Source organism: Myodes glareolus, chromosome 14 (assembly GCF_982192425.1).
Source record: "Myodes glareolus chromosome 14, mMyoGla1.1, whole genome shotgun sequence".
NCBI lineage: Eukaryota > Metazoa > Chordata > Mammalia > Rodentia > Cricetidae > Myodes > Myodes glareolus.
The window spans coordinates 15199292-15213242 of record NC_142039.1 but is presented as its reverse complement, the minus strand read 5'-3'; the positions used below and the strand labels follow the sequence as shown (position 1 = coordinate 15213242).

The 13951-nt window shown below is 42.3% G+C and overlaps 1 long non-coding RNA gene across 2 annotated transcripts in view; it reads right to left on the bottom strand.

Annotated features, from left to right (window-relative positions):
* The window catches only part of LOC125417664 (uncharacterized), an 85176-nt gene that overhangs the window by 9010 nt on the left and 62215 nt on the right, over positions 1-13951 (bottom strand). The window contains exons 5-7 of one of the 2 annotated variants that reach the window (XR_015734812.1): positions 10491-12427; positions 10284-10377; positions 1702-1795 (exon numbers count right to left, since the gene is read on the bottom strand). This is a non-coding gene — a long non-coding RNA (uncharacterized LOC125417664). The remainder of the gene's footprint in view (positions 1-1701; positions 1796-10283; positions 10378-10490; positions 12428-13951) is intronic. The other variant, XR_015734813.1, reaches the window with a different exon arrangement.

Below are 13951 nucleotides of genomic sequence, written 5' to 3'. Positions count from 1 at the left end.
TGTATGGCTAACGTAGATAAGAATAATGGGTAACATAAGTTATAAGAGCTAATAAGTAGCCTGACCTAATGGGCCAATCAGTTTATAACCTAATGTAGACTCTGTGTTATTTTCTTTGGGACTTGCCGGTTGTGGGGTACCGGGCAGGACAGAAACCCCAACAAGCCAGCCCTCACACTACATATGGCGCCCATGTTACAGTGGGGATTATTTAGATTAGGTTACCCTCTAGGCATGCTTGTGGGGATTATTTAGATTAGGTTACCCTCTAGGCATGCTTGTGGGGATTATTTAGATTAGGTTACCCTCTAGGATGCCAGTGAGGGATTATTTAGATTAGGTTATCCTCTAGGCATGCCTGTGGGGATTATTTAGATTAGGTTATCCTCTAGGCATGCCTGTGGGAGTTATTTAGATTAGGTTACCCTCTAGGCATGCTTGTGGGGATTATTTAGATTAGGTTATCCTCTAGGCATGCCTGTGGGGATTATTTAGATGGATGGCACCATTTTACAGGCTAGAGTTAAAAGGGAGTTCAGGCTCCATTACCTTATTGATAATTAGGAAAGGATTTCTTCTTTCCTCGTTCAGGTTTCCTAATGCAATTTTTCATTCCTGCAGTGGTATTTTCTACCATCGTCCTGTGCAGATGGGCCCTCTGTGAATTGCTCTGATCCCAACCGGTGGGTTACTGCTCTGGGAATACCCATGCACTAGGCAGAGGATCATTAGGGTTTTGATGAAATAATTTACACCTCTTTTAGCTTCCTCCCAGATCCTGTTTTCCTCAGAGGTATAGCAGATAGTCAGATGAAGTATCCTTTCCTACTCTGCGGAACTCCATGCTACCTCCGTATTCTCTCATTGACTCAGACTAGCAGAGAAAAGTTCTCAGCAGGATGCATACATCTTGCCCAGCAGCTGAGGATCGTGTGAGTTTAGCTGCTCAATGCAGATGTTCCAGCTGCTGGAGCCCAGGCTTCTTTGCCCCAGCACAAGGCCAGCCCTGAGCCCAGCAAGGCAGGGGAAAGTATCTATTGCTATAGGGCACCCTTAGCTGAGGAGGTAACAGGGAGAGGAAGGCACAGCTTGGGTCTGGGGCCCAAAGGCTAACATCTGGCTTCCTGCTATGCTTAGATTTCTGTTGCTGAGATAAAATGCCCTAGCAAAACAACGTAAGTGGTGCGGGGAGGGTTTATCTGGCTTCGATTTTCAGGTCACAGACCATCATCAAAGAAAGAGCAAGTAGTCATGCAAGAACCTGAGTAGCGATGCTTGCTGGCTCACTCTCTGGTTTTCTTTAGGACATACATACTAGATATTATATACAAGACCACTTGCCTCAGGGAAGGGTACCAATCACAGTGAGATGGGTTTTCCTGTATCAACTAATAATCAACTACCCCCCTCCCCACATGTGTGTGCATGTAGACACACATGCAGACTAATCTGATCTGGGCAGTTCTTCAGTAGAATGTACTATCAAATGACTCAAGAATGAAAGCCGATTAGGACACCTTCGTGGGAGCTCATTCACCATTTACAACAGCCCTGGGAGAAAATGAAAGGAGGTGGAGAAGGAAAAGGAGAAATGGATTGGCTGGTGATACGGGTGCCTTTCTTAAGGAAGATGGAGAAGTTTGAAAGCATTTCCTACTCTCCTGCAACTTGTTCTTAAGAGATTACAGATGGAAGTCTTACCACATGGCTGGCATCTTGGCAACCGCTATAGGCATGGATCCGAGTTTGGAAGGCACCTGCAGTGATTGCAAGAGTCTTATGTCCTGGAATAGAACTATGAACAGAGACATATGGTTAGTAACAGGGAAGGAGACAGTTTACTAAGGAAAGGATGCCTGAGCTTCAGAATGGGCCAGAATTGGAGACAGGTCAAGGCTTCCAAAAAAATGAGTCTGGGGCTCTGAAACTGTTTTGTGGGTCATTTAAATATGTGAACTTTTTTGCACATGTTCTATTTTATTACATGTTGCGGTGGTGGAGGTAGTGTTGTTGGTGGAGGAGGAGATGGTGGTCTCAAGTTGGGAGTGTAGGCCCCAGCCCCTCGCATCTATCTCAGCGTAGAACTCCTATTAAACCTGGATATTTCTTAATTCGGCTTGTTTTGATTTGGCTTGATTGGGAATCGTCGTCGGCAGGAAGCTTGCGATAGGAAATATTCCTAACAGGTGGTGGAGGAGGAGAAAGAGGAGGTGGTGGTGTTGGTGGAAGAGGAGGAGGAAGAGGTGGTGTGAAGGAGGTGGTGGTGGTGGTGGTGGAAGAGGAGAAAGAGGAGGTGGTGTGAAGGAGGTGGTGGTGGTGGTGGAAGAGGTGGCAGTTGGAGTGGGGATGGAGGTGGCAGCAACGGCAGTGATGTGGTGGGGGGTTTGGGTGTTTAATTAGGACCATCTTTCTCTGCCATCAGTTTCTTTCATATGTTAATCACGATGCCTCTGGAATCTCACTGTTCAATCTATTCCCTTACATTAATATTGCCTTGTTTTTTATGTTTTATGTATTTCTGTATAGTGCTTTGTGCGTCTGCCAGAGAGACAGCTCTGGTGACTCTCTTTGGGGACCTCCTCCTCCTCCTCCTTTTCCTTCCTCCTCCTTCTTCTTCTTTGCTTGATACCTGTTTTGTTTTATTATTTTATTTATTTATCTGTTTATTTATACTGTTGAATATACTTTATTCATCTGTTTCCTTATTAAAACAGTTGTCAAAAGCCTGTGTCTTCATAGTTGTCTCCTTTAAATGTTGATGTGAGATCTTGAAAATCTCAACTTTTTTTTTATTGATTTTTATTGAGCTCTACAATTTTCTCTGCTCCCCTCCCTGCCTCTTCCCTCCCGTTCAACCCTCTCCCAAGGTCCCCATGATCCCAATTTACTCAGGAGATCTTGTCTTTTTCTACTTCCCATGTAGATTAGATCTATGAATGTCTCTCTTAGGGTCCTCTTTGTTGTATAGGTTCTCTGGGATTGCGCTTTGTAGGCTGATTTTCTTTGCTTTATGTCTAAAAACCATTTATGAGTGAGCACATATGATAATTGTCTTTCTGGGTCTGGGTTACATCACTAAAAATGGTGTTTTCTAGCTCCATCTATTGGCCTGCAAATTTCAAGATGTTATTGTTTTTTCTGCTGTGTAGTACTCCATTGTGTAAATGCACCACATTTTCCTTGTCCATTCTTCAGTCAAGGGGCATTTAGATTGTTTCCAGGTTCTGGTTATGACAAACAATGCTGCTATGAACATAGTTGAGCATATGTCCTTGTGGCATGGCTGAACCTCCTTTGGATATATACCCAAAAGTGGTATTTCTGGGTCTTGAGGAAGGTCGTTTTCTAATTTTCTGAGAAATCAGTAAACTGATTTCCAAAGGGCTGTACCAGCTTGCACCTCCATATGCAATGGAAGAGTGTTCCATTTACCCTACAACCTCTCCAGCATAAGTTATCATCAATGTTTTTGATCATGGCCATTCTTACAGGTATAAGATGGAATCTCAGAGTTGTTTTGATTTGCATTTCTCTGATGACTAAGGATGTTGAGCATTTCCTTAAGTGTCTTTCAGCCATTTTAGATTCCTCTGTTGAGAGTTCTCTTTTTAGGTCTGTACTCCATTTTTTTTAATTGGATTATTTGTTTTTTTGATGACCAATTTCTTGAGTTCTTTGTATATTTTGGAGATCAGCCCACTGTCTGATGTGGAGTTGGTGAGGATCTTTCCCCATTCTGTAGGCTGTCGTTTTGTCTTGTTGACTGTGTCCTTTGCTTTACAGAAACTTTTCAGTTTCAGGAGATCCCATTTATTAATTGTTTCTCTCAGTGTCTGTGCTGCTGGGGTTAAATTTTAAAAAGTGGTCTCCTGTGCCAATGCGTTCAAGTGTACTCCCCACTTTCTCTTCTATGGGGTTCAGTGTGGCTGGCTTATGTTGAGGTCTTTGATCCATTTGGACTTGAGTTTTGTGCATGGTGGTAGATATAGGTCTATTTTCATTCTCCTACATGTTGATATCAAGTTATGCCAGAAACATTTGTTAAATATGCTTTCTTTTTTCCATTTGATATTTTTTACTTCTTTGTCAAAATTCAGGTGTTCAAAAGTGTGTGACTTAATATTCGTGTCTTCCATTTGGTTCCATTGGTCCTTCTGTCTGGTTTCATGCCAATACCAGACTGTTTTTCAGTACTGTGGTTTTGTAGTAGAATTTGAAGTCAGGGATTGTGATGCCTCCAGAAGTTCCTTTATTGTACAAGATTGTTTTGGCTATCCTGAGTGTTTTGCTTTTCCATATAAAGTTGAGTACCATTCTTTTGAGGTCTGTGAAGAATTTTGCTGGGATTTTGATGGGCGTGGCATTGAATCTGTAGAATGTTTTTGGTAAGATTGCCATTTTTACTATGTTAATTCCACCTACCCAAGATCATGGTAGATCTTTCCACTTTCTGGTATCTTCTTCAGTTTATTTTTTCAAAGATTTAAAGTTCTTGTCATTCAGGTCTTCCACTTGTTTGGTTAAAGTTACTCCAAGATATTTTATGCTATTTGTGGTTATTTGTGAAGGGTGATGTTTCTCTGATTTCTTTCTCAGCCCATTTATCATCTGTGTAAAGGAGAGCTAGTGATTATTTTTAGTTAATCTTATATCCTGCTACATTACTGAAAGTGTTTATGAGTTGTAAAAGTTGTTTGGTAGAATTTTGGGGGTTGCTTATGTAAAGTATCATATCATCACCAAATAGTGAGAGTTTGCCTTCTTTTCTGATTTGGATCCCCTTGATCTTCTTTTGTTGTCTTATTGCTCTAGCTAGGACCTCAAGAACTATATTTAATAGATATGGAGAAAGTGGATAACCTTGTCTTGTTCCTAATTTCAGTGAAATTGCTGTGGGTTTCTCTCCATTTAGTTTGATGTTGGCCATTGGCTTGCTGTATGTTGCCTTTATTATGTTTAGGTGTTCCTTGTTTCCGTGCTCTTTCCAAGACCTTTATCATGAAGGGATGTTGTATTTCATCGAAAGTTTTTCCAGCATCTACTGACATGATCATGTGGATTTTATATTTCAGTTTGTTTATATGGTGGATTACATTGACAGATTTTTGTATGTTGAACCATCCCTGAATCTCTGGAATGAAGCCAACTTGACCATGGTCGATGATGGTTCTGACGTGTTCTTGGATTCGATTTGCCAGTATTTTATTTAGTATTTTTGCATCAATGTACATGAGTGAGATTGGTTTGTAATTCTCTTTCTTAGTAATGTCTTTATGTTGTTTGGGTATCAGGGTAATTGTAGCCTCATAAAAAGAGTTTGGCAATGTTCCTTCTGTTTCCATTGTGTGGAACAATTTGAGGAGTATTGGTATTAGTTCTTCTTTGAAAATCTTATAGAATTCTGAGCTGAAACCATCTGGTCCTGGGCTTTTTTTGGTTGGGAGACTTTTGATGACTGTTTCTATTTCTTCAGCAGTTATAGATCTGTTTAATATCCTTATCTGGTCTTGATTTAATTTTGGTGAGTGATATTTATCCAGAAAGTTGTCCATTTTCTTTAAGTTTTTCAATTTTGTTGAGTAGAAGTTTTAGAAATATGATCTGGCGATTCTCTGTATTTCCTCCATGTCTGTTGTTATGTCCCCCTTTTCATTTCTGATTTTGTTAATTTGGATATTCTCTCTCTGCCTTTTGGCTAGTTTGGATAAAGTTTTGTCTATTTTGTTGATTTTTCTTGGAGAATTAACTCTTTGTCTCATTGATTTTTTTGTATTTTTTTGTTTCTATTTTGTTGATTTCAGCTCTCAATTTGATTATTCTTGCCGTCTAGCTCTCTTAGGTGAGTTTACTTCTTTTTGTTCTAAATTTTTCAAATGTTCTGTTAATTCACTAGTGTGGGATTTTTCCAGCTTCTTTATGTAGGCATTCAGTGCGATGAACTTTCCACTTATGTAGGCATTCAGTGTGATGAACTTTCCTCTTAACACTGCCTTCATTGTGTCCCACAAATTTGGGTATGTTGTGTGGTCATTTCATTGAATTTTAGAAAGTCTTTAATTTCTCCCTTTATTTCTTCCTTGACCCATTGATGACTCAGGTGAGCATTGCTTAATTTCCATGTATTTGTGGGCTTTCTGGAATTAGTATTGCTGTTGAATTTTAGTGCTAAGTCATGGTGATCTGATAAGATAGACGGAGTTATTCCAAATTTTTCTATTTGTTGAGGTTTGCTTTGTTACCGAGTATGTGGTCAATTTTTGAGAAGGTTCTGTGAGGTGCTGAGAAGGTATATTCTTTTATATTTGGATGGAATAATCTACAGATGTCTGTTAATCCATTTGTGTTATAACATCTGTTAGTTCCCTTATTTCTCTGTTCATTTTTTGTCTAACTGACCACTGGAAAAGTGGTGAGAGTGGAGTGTTGAAGTCTCCCACTACTAGTGTGAGGGATTTAATGTATGATTTAAACTATAGAAGTGTTTCTTTTACATATGAGGGTATCTTTGTGTTTGGGGCACAGATGTTCAGTATTGAGAACATATTCTTCTTGATGGATTTTTCCTGTGACTAATATGAAATATCCTTCTTTGTCTCTTTTGATTTATTTTAGTTTGAAGCCTATTTTGTTAGATATTAGGATAGCTACACCAGCTTGTTTCTTAGGTCCATTTGATTGGAAATTTTTTCCAACCCTTTACTCTGAGGTGAAGTCTGTCTTTGAGGTTGAGGTGTGTTTCTTGTGTGCAGCAGAAGGATAGATTCTGTTTTCATATCCAATCTGTTAGCATCTTTTTATAGGTGAGTTGAATCCATTTATATTAAGGGATATTAATGACCAGTGATTGCTATCTCCTGTTAATTTAATTTTCATTGCTAGTGATGCTAATTTGTGTGTTTTTCCCTTCTTTGGGATTTGCTGCTATGAGATCATCAATTGTCTGTGTTTTTGTGGATGTAGCCAACTTCCTTGGGTTGGAGTTTTCCTTCTAGTACTTTGCGTAAGGCTGGGTTTGTGGCTAGGTATTGGTTAAATCTGATTTTGTCATGGAATATCTTGTTTTATTTTGGGGACCTTCTTACTAAATAGCCAGGTCTTTCAGAACTCAGTGCCCAGTGTTACCCAGGAGTGGACAAACCACTTCTGGATGGGGCTTCTATCTCTCTACCTCCTCAAACTAGGGAGTCACAGCTGGGGCTGTGTTAGTGTGTGTGTGTGTGTGTGTGTGTGTGTGTGTGTGTGTGTATGTTTTCAATGCTGTAGATTGAATGTAGGCCCTCACACATGCAAGCCAATAGCTCTACCACTGAGCTGAAGCTCCCCCGTTGCTCAGGCTGTCCTCAAACTCATTTTTCTTCCTCAGCCTCCCATGAATCAGGAATCAGAATCCTGTCCTGACAGACTTGGCTATGCTTATTTCCCATCAATGTGGTTCTCTGTTTTCCTGCACGTTTCAGCTGTCCATAACGTCTATTGGGATTTCCGGTAATCTTGTAATTTTTCTGTCTTTAGTGTACATTTGTGATCTCCGCTCTTCTCACTCATGGTGTCACACAGAGTCAGAGTCTGACCTGCAAGACTCACATACGAAACCTGAATTCCTATCCAGAACTCACAGATTGCCTTGAAATTACCACCCAGTGTTCCTTGCTTTGAGAGGAAAGCAGGCACAACTGCTGCTGGAAAGTGTCAGAGAAATTGTTCTGTGTTTACCCCTGGTTAGAAGAGAAGTCAGCAGGAAACATGCGCCACTCATGGTGGGGGTTGGGGGGGCTGTCCTCCCACGGTGAAGGACTTCTAAAATTCATCCTCTGATAATTTCCCGCTCAGGCACAACACATTCTGATCATCTCACCACCCTCTTTCCCTCTCTGCTCCTCCTAGGTCCTCCTCTCAACTTCATAACCTCTAAGTCCCATCACTGTTGCCCTTCTGTTCACAGCTGTGGGGCCATCAGCGGGAGCACTGGCGCCCTAACAGGAGCCACCTCCTTGAAGAAACTGACTCTCCCTATCCCAGAAGTCCTAAGTTTGCAAAAACTTCCCATCTAGGTATGGAACTCTATAATTCCCTGAGGCAGGGCAAGAGCACAAGCGCAAGCAAGCCCCGTCAGCTGATCACAGCATGGTAACTAATGACACACACTGCTTGCCAATCACAACATGCCTGCAGGGACTGCCAGTTTCAAAAGGACCAATCAGTATCGTTCCTGCAGCAGCTTAATTTCCCTAACCCCATTAAATCCCCCAACCTGTTTACAAGGCCAAGTGTGTGAGATGGTGGATAGCGTCCCTTCATCACTATAGTCTTCATGGTAACCAACACAGCACACTGGGACAGTCACACAGGTCAGCTTAAGAGTTCTGGGTGGTGTGGGAGGTGCACAGCCCGCAGCCTTGTGCAGCCTAAGCAAGCATTCTCCTAAGTAAGCTCTGCTCCAGCTCCTGGGTTTCTGATATATGATCCCACTGTGTTGCCCAGGCTAGCCATGAATTTGCTCTGTAGGCCAGATGGGTCTTGAACTTGCTATCCTCCTGCCTCAGCAGCCTGACTGCTGGGATTAGGTCCATGTATTATATGCCCAGGCACAAATAATTTTTAATTGAGAAACAATTTATATCATCATGTAAATTTAATGGAACGATACATGAAAAAACTTGCCATCATAATGAAAATGTACTCAGTGGACAAACATGTCTTCCTCAGAGCCCTTTCTTTAAGATCAGAACTTTCTGTAAAAGTTTTATTTTTAGCAGCTGTGAGATTTTGAGCATATGTATTTATGAGTTTGAGTTTCTTCTATGCAGTGAAATGTTAGCAACACTTTATGGGGTTGTAATGATTAAATGAAATCATGCTAGGTTTAGCCCATTTCTTACCCAAAATCACTTTAAAGATTTATTTTATGTGTATGAGTGTTTTGCCTGCATGTACGTATGTGTCATATACATGTAGTGCTGAGGAAACCAGAAGAGGGCATTGGTTCCCTGAAAGTGAAGTCATAGACAAGTTTCCAGCTATCCTGTGGGCACTAGGAACCAAACCCTGGGTCCTCTGCAAGAGCAGAAACTGTGGAGCCATCTCCACAGCCCCAAAAGAGTCACTTTTAAAGAAATTTACAACAAGCATGACACCCATTGAATTTTTTCACTCCAAGAGCCTCAGTAGCACAAACATAAAGTCACCTAGGGATGACCCACTCAACGTGAGAAGTGCCCTCAACATCACACTCTTCCTCAGGGACTAACTGGGCTGGCTCCTCACCAGTTAGCTTCCTCCAGACTCCAAAGGCACTTCCCAACCTGCTCTTGAATCTTCTCTCATCTCCCTTCCTTCTTTCCTGTTTCCAAATCTGCACTGCCATCCCCACTTCTTAGCTCTCAGCTTCTAAAAATATATCCTACAGGCATATCTCGGCCTCTCCCATCTCCATCACTGAGGTACAGGCCTTTAGCCCACTTTCATCTGGGAGATATCAAAGCCTGTGACCCCTCCCTGCTCTGTCTCCTTCCACATGAACCTCATGTCTGTTCTAATGGAGAGAGGCAGTCCCTGTGAATGTCTTCCTGTTGGGACCAGCGGAAGAAGGGGAAGAAGCAAGGCTGTGTACCCTGTTTCATTTCAGTGAGGTCAGGAGGAGGAGCAGACTGGGATGTTAAAGATGAAATTATGAATAGCCTTTTCACATTGACAGCTTTGACACGCCCTCGGAGGCTCTTCTTTCTCAGGACATAACATGCTTTTTCGGATCTGAAGATATGGTCAAGGACATAAAAGGTGAAATTGCTTTTATAATTCGGGGTATTTTCTTGAAAGATATGTTGGAGGGTTCTTGGTATATGTCAGCTAACAGTCACTGAAACGGACAGAAAATCAGCCCAAGTTTTCCTGTGTGTAAAGAAAGAGATGTTGGTCTCCTGTAAAATTTAAGTTATGGCTCACATGACTGAATACTGGTAGGTCTTAAAGGGATTAAAAACACGGGATAAACAGAACCTGAGACCCTGGATGTAACTCTATCACTGTCAGCTGTTAGTGAATTAGTACCAGAAGTAGGTTTGCTGTCCTTGGCTGATGCCCTCTGTTACTACATAAAACGCTGTGTATTTCTTAGGTTGGGAAGACATAACCAGCGGGAAGGTTGACAGCCACATGCTGCCAGGTGACCACTTTTATCTGTTGGAACCTGAGAATGAGAACTTCATCAAGAACTATAGAACCAAGTGTTTGGAAGTGTCGTTACTCGCTTGCTCTTAGAGGGGCCTTCAAACATGGAAACCCACCACAGGCTGTGCCTCTAGCTCCTGGAGATGCAGCGCTTTAGTTTCCAGACACTGGAAAGATGCATATTGATGGATTTCTTCATGGAGCATCTCTCTATCTGGGAAAAAGGCTAAGTGTCAGGGAGGCGAGGAGCTACTGTAGCTGAGGGCTGCAGCAGGAAGGGGCTGCTTTTCTTTGGGGGATGTGGCCACTAGTCGGTTACTCACGCTCCATGTGCACCCTCCTGACACAGCAGGCAGCACAAACTGGACTCAGTGCGCTGTTTAAAAAGATGAGAAGGGCGGCATAGAATTGGGAGGGGCACACATTGGAGGACATCCGTCAGGGGCGAGTTGGAAAGGCAAGAGAGGGGTGGATATGATCAAAACACATGTATGCATTTAGGAAAATTTCAAAGGATAAATAAAAATATTGTTAGAGGAAGAAAACTTCTGCTAGTGTCCTTTACATTTTTATTAGAATCTAATTTGAGTGACTTTTATATAAAGTTTTATCAACAAAGTGTCTTCAGGTGGGGTTACACCTGAAGTCTCTTGCACTATTCTAGGGGCAAGAGTGATTGACAGAGGGAAATGATCATTTCTCCATCACCACACTGTGACTCAAAGTGTAATCTAATCTATAGAATCTATAGAAATATACATTAGCCCTACTGCATAAGAAAGAGCACTTGCCTTTTTTAAAATCAAAATATATTACTAAACAATTACTGCCCATCATGAAAGGAAGACCTCGGGGTGCTTACAACACACTGCCCTGGCAGTGATTGGCTGGCACTCAGAGCCCTTCCATGGGCAGCCAAACCACAGCCTGGTTAGTTAATTTCTCCATATCATATAGGAAGCCAGGAAGTGGCCTGGATGCAATTCCACTTGTCACTCCAGAGTGCCCACATTCATGGGAGTCCGCAGTACATGGTGCAGCAAAGGAACTGAACCGTTCTGTTTCTCCAACCTACTCACAATTTCCTTCAGTCTTAGGCTTTCCTGTTTTGGGACAGGGTCTCGTGTAGTCTAGGCTGTCCTTAAACCCATGACCCTCCTGGCTCCGCTTCCTGAAGCATTCACAGTGGTCTGGCTGCCACTCATTCTGAACAAACTTTTCTTTTTGCCCAGTAGCACTAACTCATCGTATAAGAACAGATTAAGTCAAGAAAACAAACACTGAGCCTTGATGGTTCAGTCAGTAAAGTGCTTGCCTGTAAACCCGAGGACCCGAGTTCAAGCCCCAGATTGCCAAGCATGATGGAGCACATTGTAATCCCAGTCCTGGGGATGCAGGGGGAAGAGATCTCTGGGGCAGTCAGTCTAGCATACTTGTTGAGCTCCAAGCAAGGAGAGACCCTGCCTCACAGGAAGCAAATACCATATCTTAGAAAAAACAGCCAAGGTTATTCTCTGGCCTCCACATGTGTGCATACATAATGTGTAACACACACATATGAACACTCATACACAGACATATGCAAAAAGGAAACATATTAACGCTTATACATAGACTACAAAATGACTTTTTAAAGTGACCTTGCACAAGCAAGCAAAATTAGGTAATTATATTGACATATTCCAAAATATTAGAATATTAGAATCCATGCTAATAGGAAAATACATATGATTTATACAGTTGTCAATGCATTTCCCCCTATACACCACGTTGCTATTATGAAGGCATTCAAAGGAGATCTGTCTCCCCTGTCAAGTTCTAAATTCCGTATTTCTCGATCAGCTCTCTTGCTTTAGAAATATAGGCCCTCATTGCATCTTCCTTCGACCACCCGAGAGAGATACAAACACGTTATCTTACTGACTCGTGTGGACGGAGATTAAGAAGGTTTGTGTTAACCTATTTAAGAATTAAAAATCTTTCTGGAGGCTCCACGCTTCCCAGTTGGCCTTGCCCTTCATATCTAACATTACTGGACATGCTGCCAAGAGGAGAGAGTTGCAATGTTACTTTTCACTGTGCACTTCTACAAACACTGTGAACAAGTACATCTATTTGTCTAAAACAAGCATCAGGTACCACCCATGTTGATGTCTCCGATGATGGACTGTTTGTAGAGCCCGTAGATTTCTTTGAGTTCTTCATCTTTCGGTCTGCTTTTCAGCTTCCTCACATCTTGTGTGGCCTGGTCAAAATTTGCCTAAGACAAAAGACAACATGAACACACAAAAGGTGCATATGTGGTGTGTATACACACCTGCAAGCAAGACATACACATAAAATCTAATTTTTTTTATTGTAAGTCTCATGTCAACTGTCTTCCAGTAAAGTTGTTTAGCTTACTCTGGGTTGAGTGGCATATGTGTCTTATCCCGAGGAATAATTTCTTTTGCAATCTTTCCCACTCCTCCCCTCTTCTCTCCTCCTTCCCTCTATAACAAATGCTGAAGAAATTTCACTTTACAAAGAAAAAAGTTGGTTAGCAGCCATTGGTGTGACCACAGAGCCAGATGATAGCTACAGGGAAACACATCCGGAGGAGCCTGCCTCAGAGGCCGGTGCTTGCAATGACTTTTGGGTAAGGGTGCGCAGGTGTCCAGTGTGAAGACAAGAGCTGGCATAGGCGGTCCTGGCCATCCAGACAGACGTCACCAGTGTCGAGCATAAAGGATGGGATCAATCACATCAGCTTGTTCCCTGTACAACCACAATAAAGGGCAGGCACAGCTATTCACCCCGTCTGCTGATTGATGTCAAGAACCTGACCACAGAGCGTTATAAGATCCCTGGAGGGTGGATGAGAATATTATCACAGTTGACACATCTTTATGCTTATCTGTTCACAGTGAATTCCAAAGCATTCTAGCAAAAGGAATGCCAGTGTCCCTATGTTTCTGTGCCCTGGGAACTGGGCTCCTTGTGGCAGGCGTCTTTGTTTTGGCTAAATGGGTGTCCTGCATCCTTATTGATGTGTATCCTTGTGTTCTTCCTCTCACTTGCGAACAATGCCCCGTCCTGTTCACGAGTGTGCTCCAAGGCCATTGTTACCACCCTTCCTGTGGCTGGGATGATACCCATAATGGGCACAGAAACCATCTCAAAGAATGACCTGGGGCCTCTGGATCCTTCCATTCAAAGCTCATCCCTCTGAAGACAGCCTCTGAAGGTGCTCACAGTTTCCTTCCTTCACTTTCTGTAGAGATTGAACAGAACAGTCAGCTCATATATCAGCCTGGTAAATCCCTTTGAGCAAGCCTTCCTTGATGAAGGACTGCATTAGGAAGATAAATCCCTCAGTTATTTGAGTCACACAAGTGTGTGTGTGTATGTGTGTGTGTGTGTGTGTGTGTGTGTGTGTGTTGTGTGTATGTGTCTACTGAGTGTAAACATCAGCCGTCCCCTCCTGTCCCACAACTTTTTGTGCTGTGTAGGAATCAAACCTAGGGCCTCGGGCAAGCTCCTTACCACTGAGCTGCATCTCCCACCCAGAAAAGACACAGCACCCAGTCCACTCCTTAGCGCCACTGCCTAGCAAGGAAACGTGTCTAAGTAAGGTGACTGTCCCGCCACGTGTGGAAGCAACACCTGGAATCCTAGCAGCAGAGAAGCTGAGGCAGTGGGATCAGCCAAAGGTTGAGGCTAGCCTGAGCTAAATAAAATAAAATAAACAAAAATCCAATATTACAATTTACATATAAAATTGGGAGATTATAACTGAATTAGA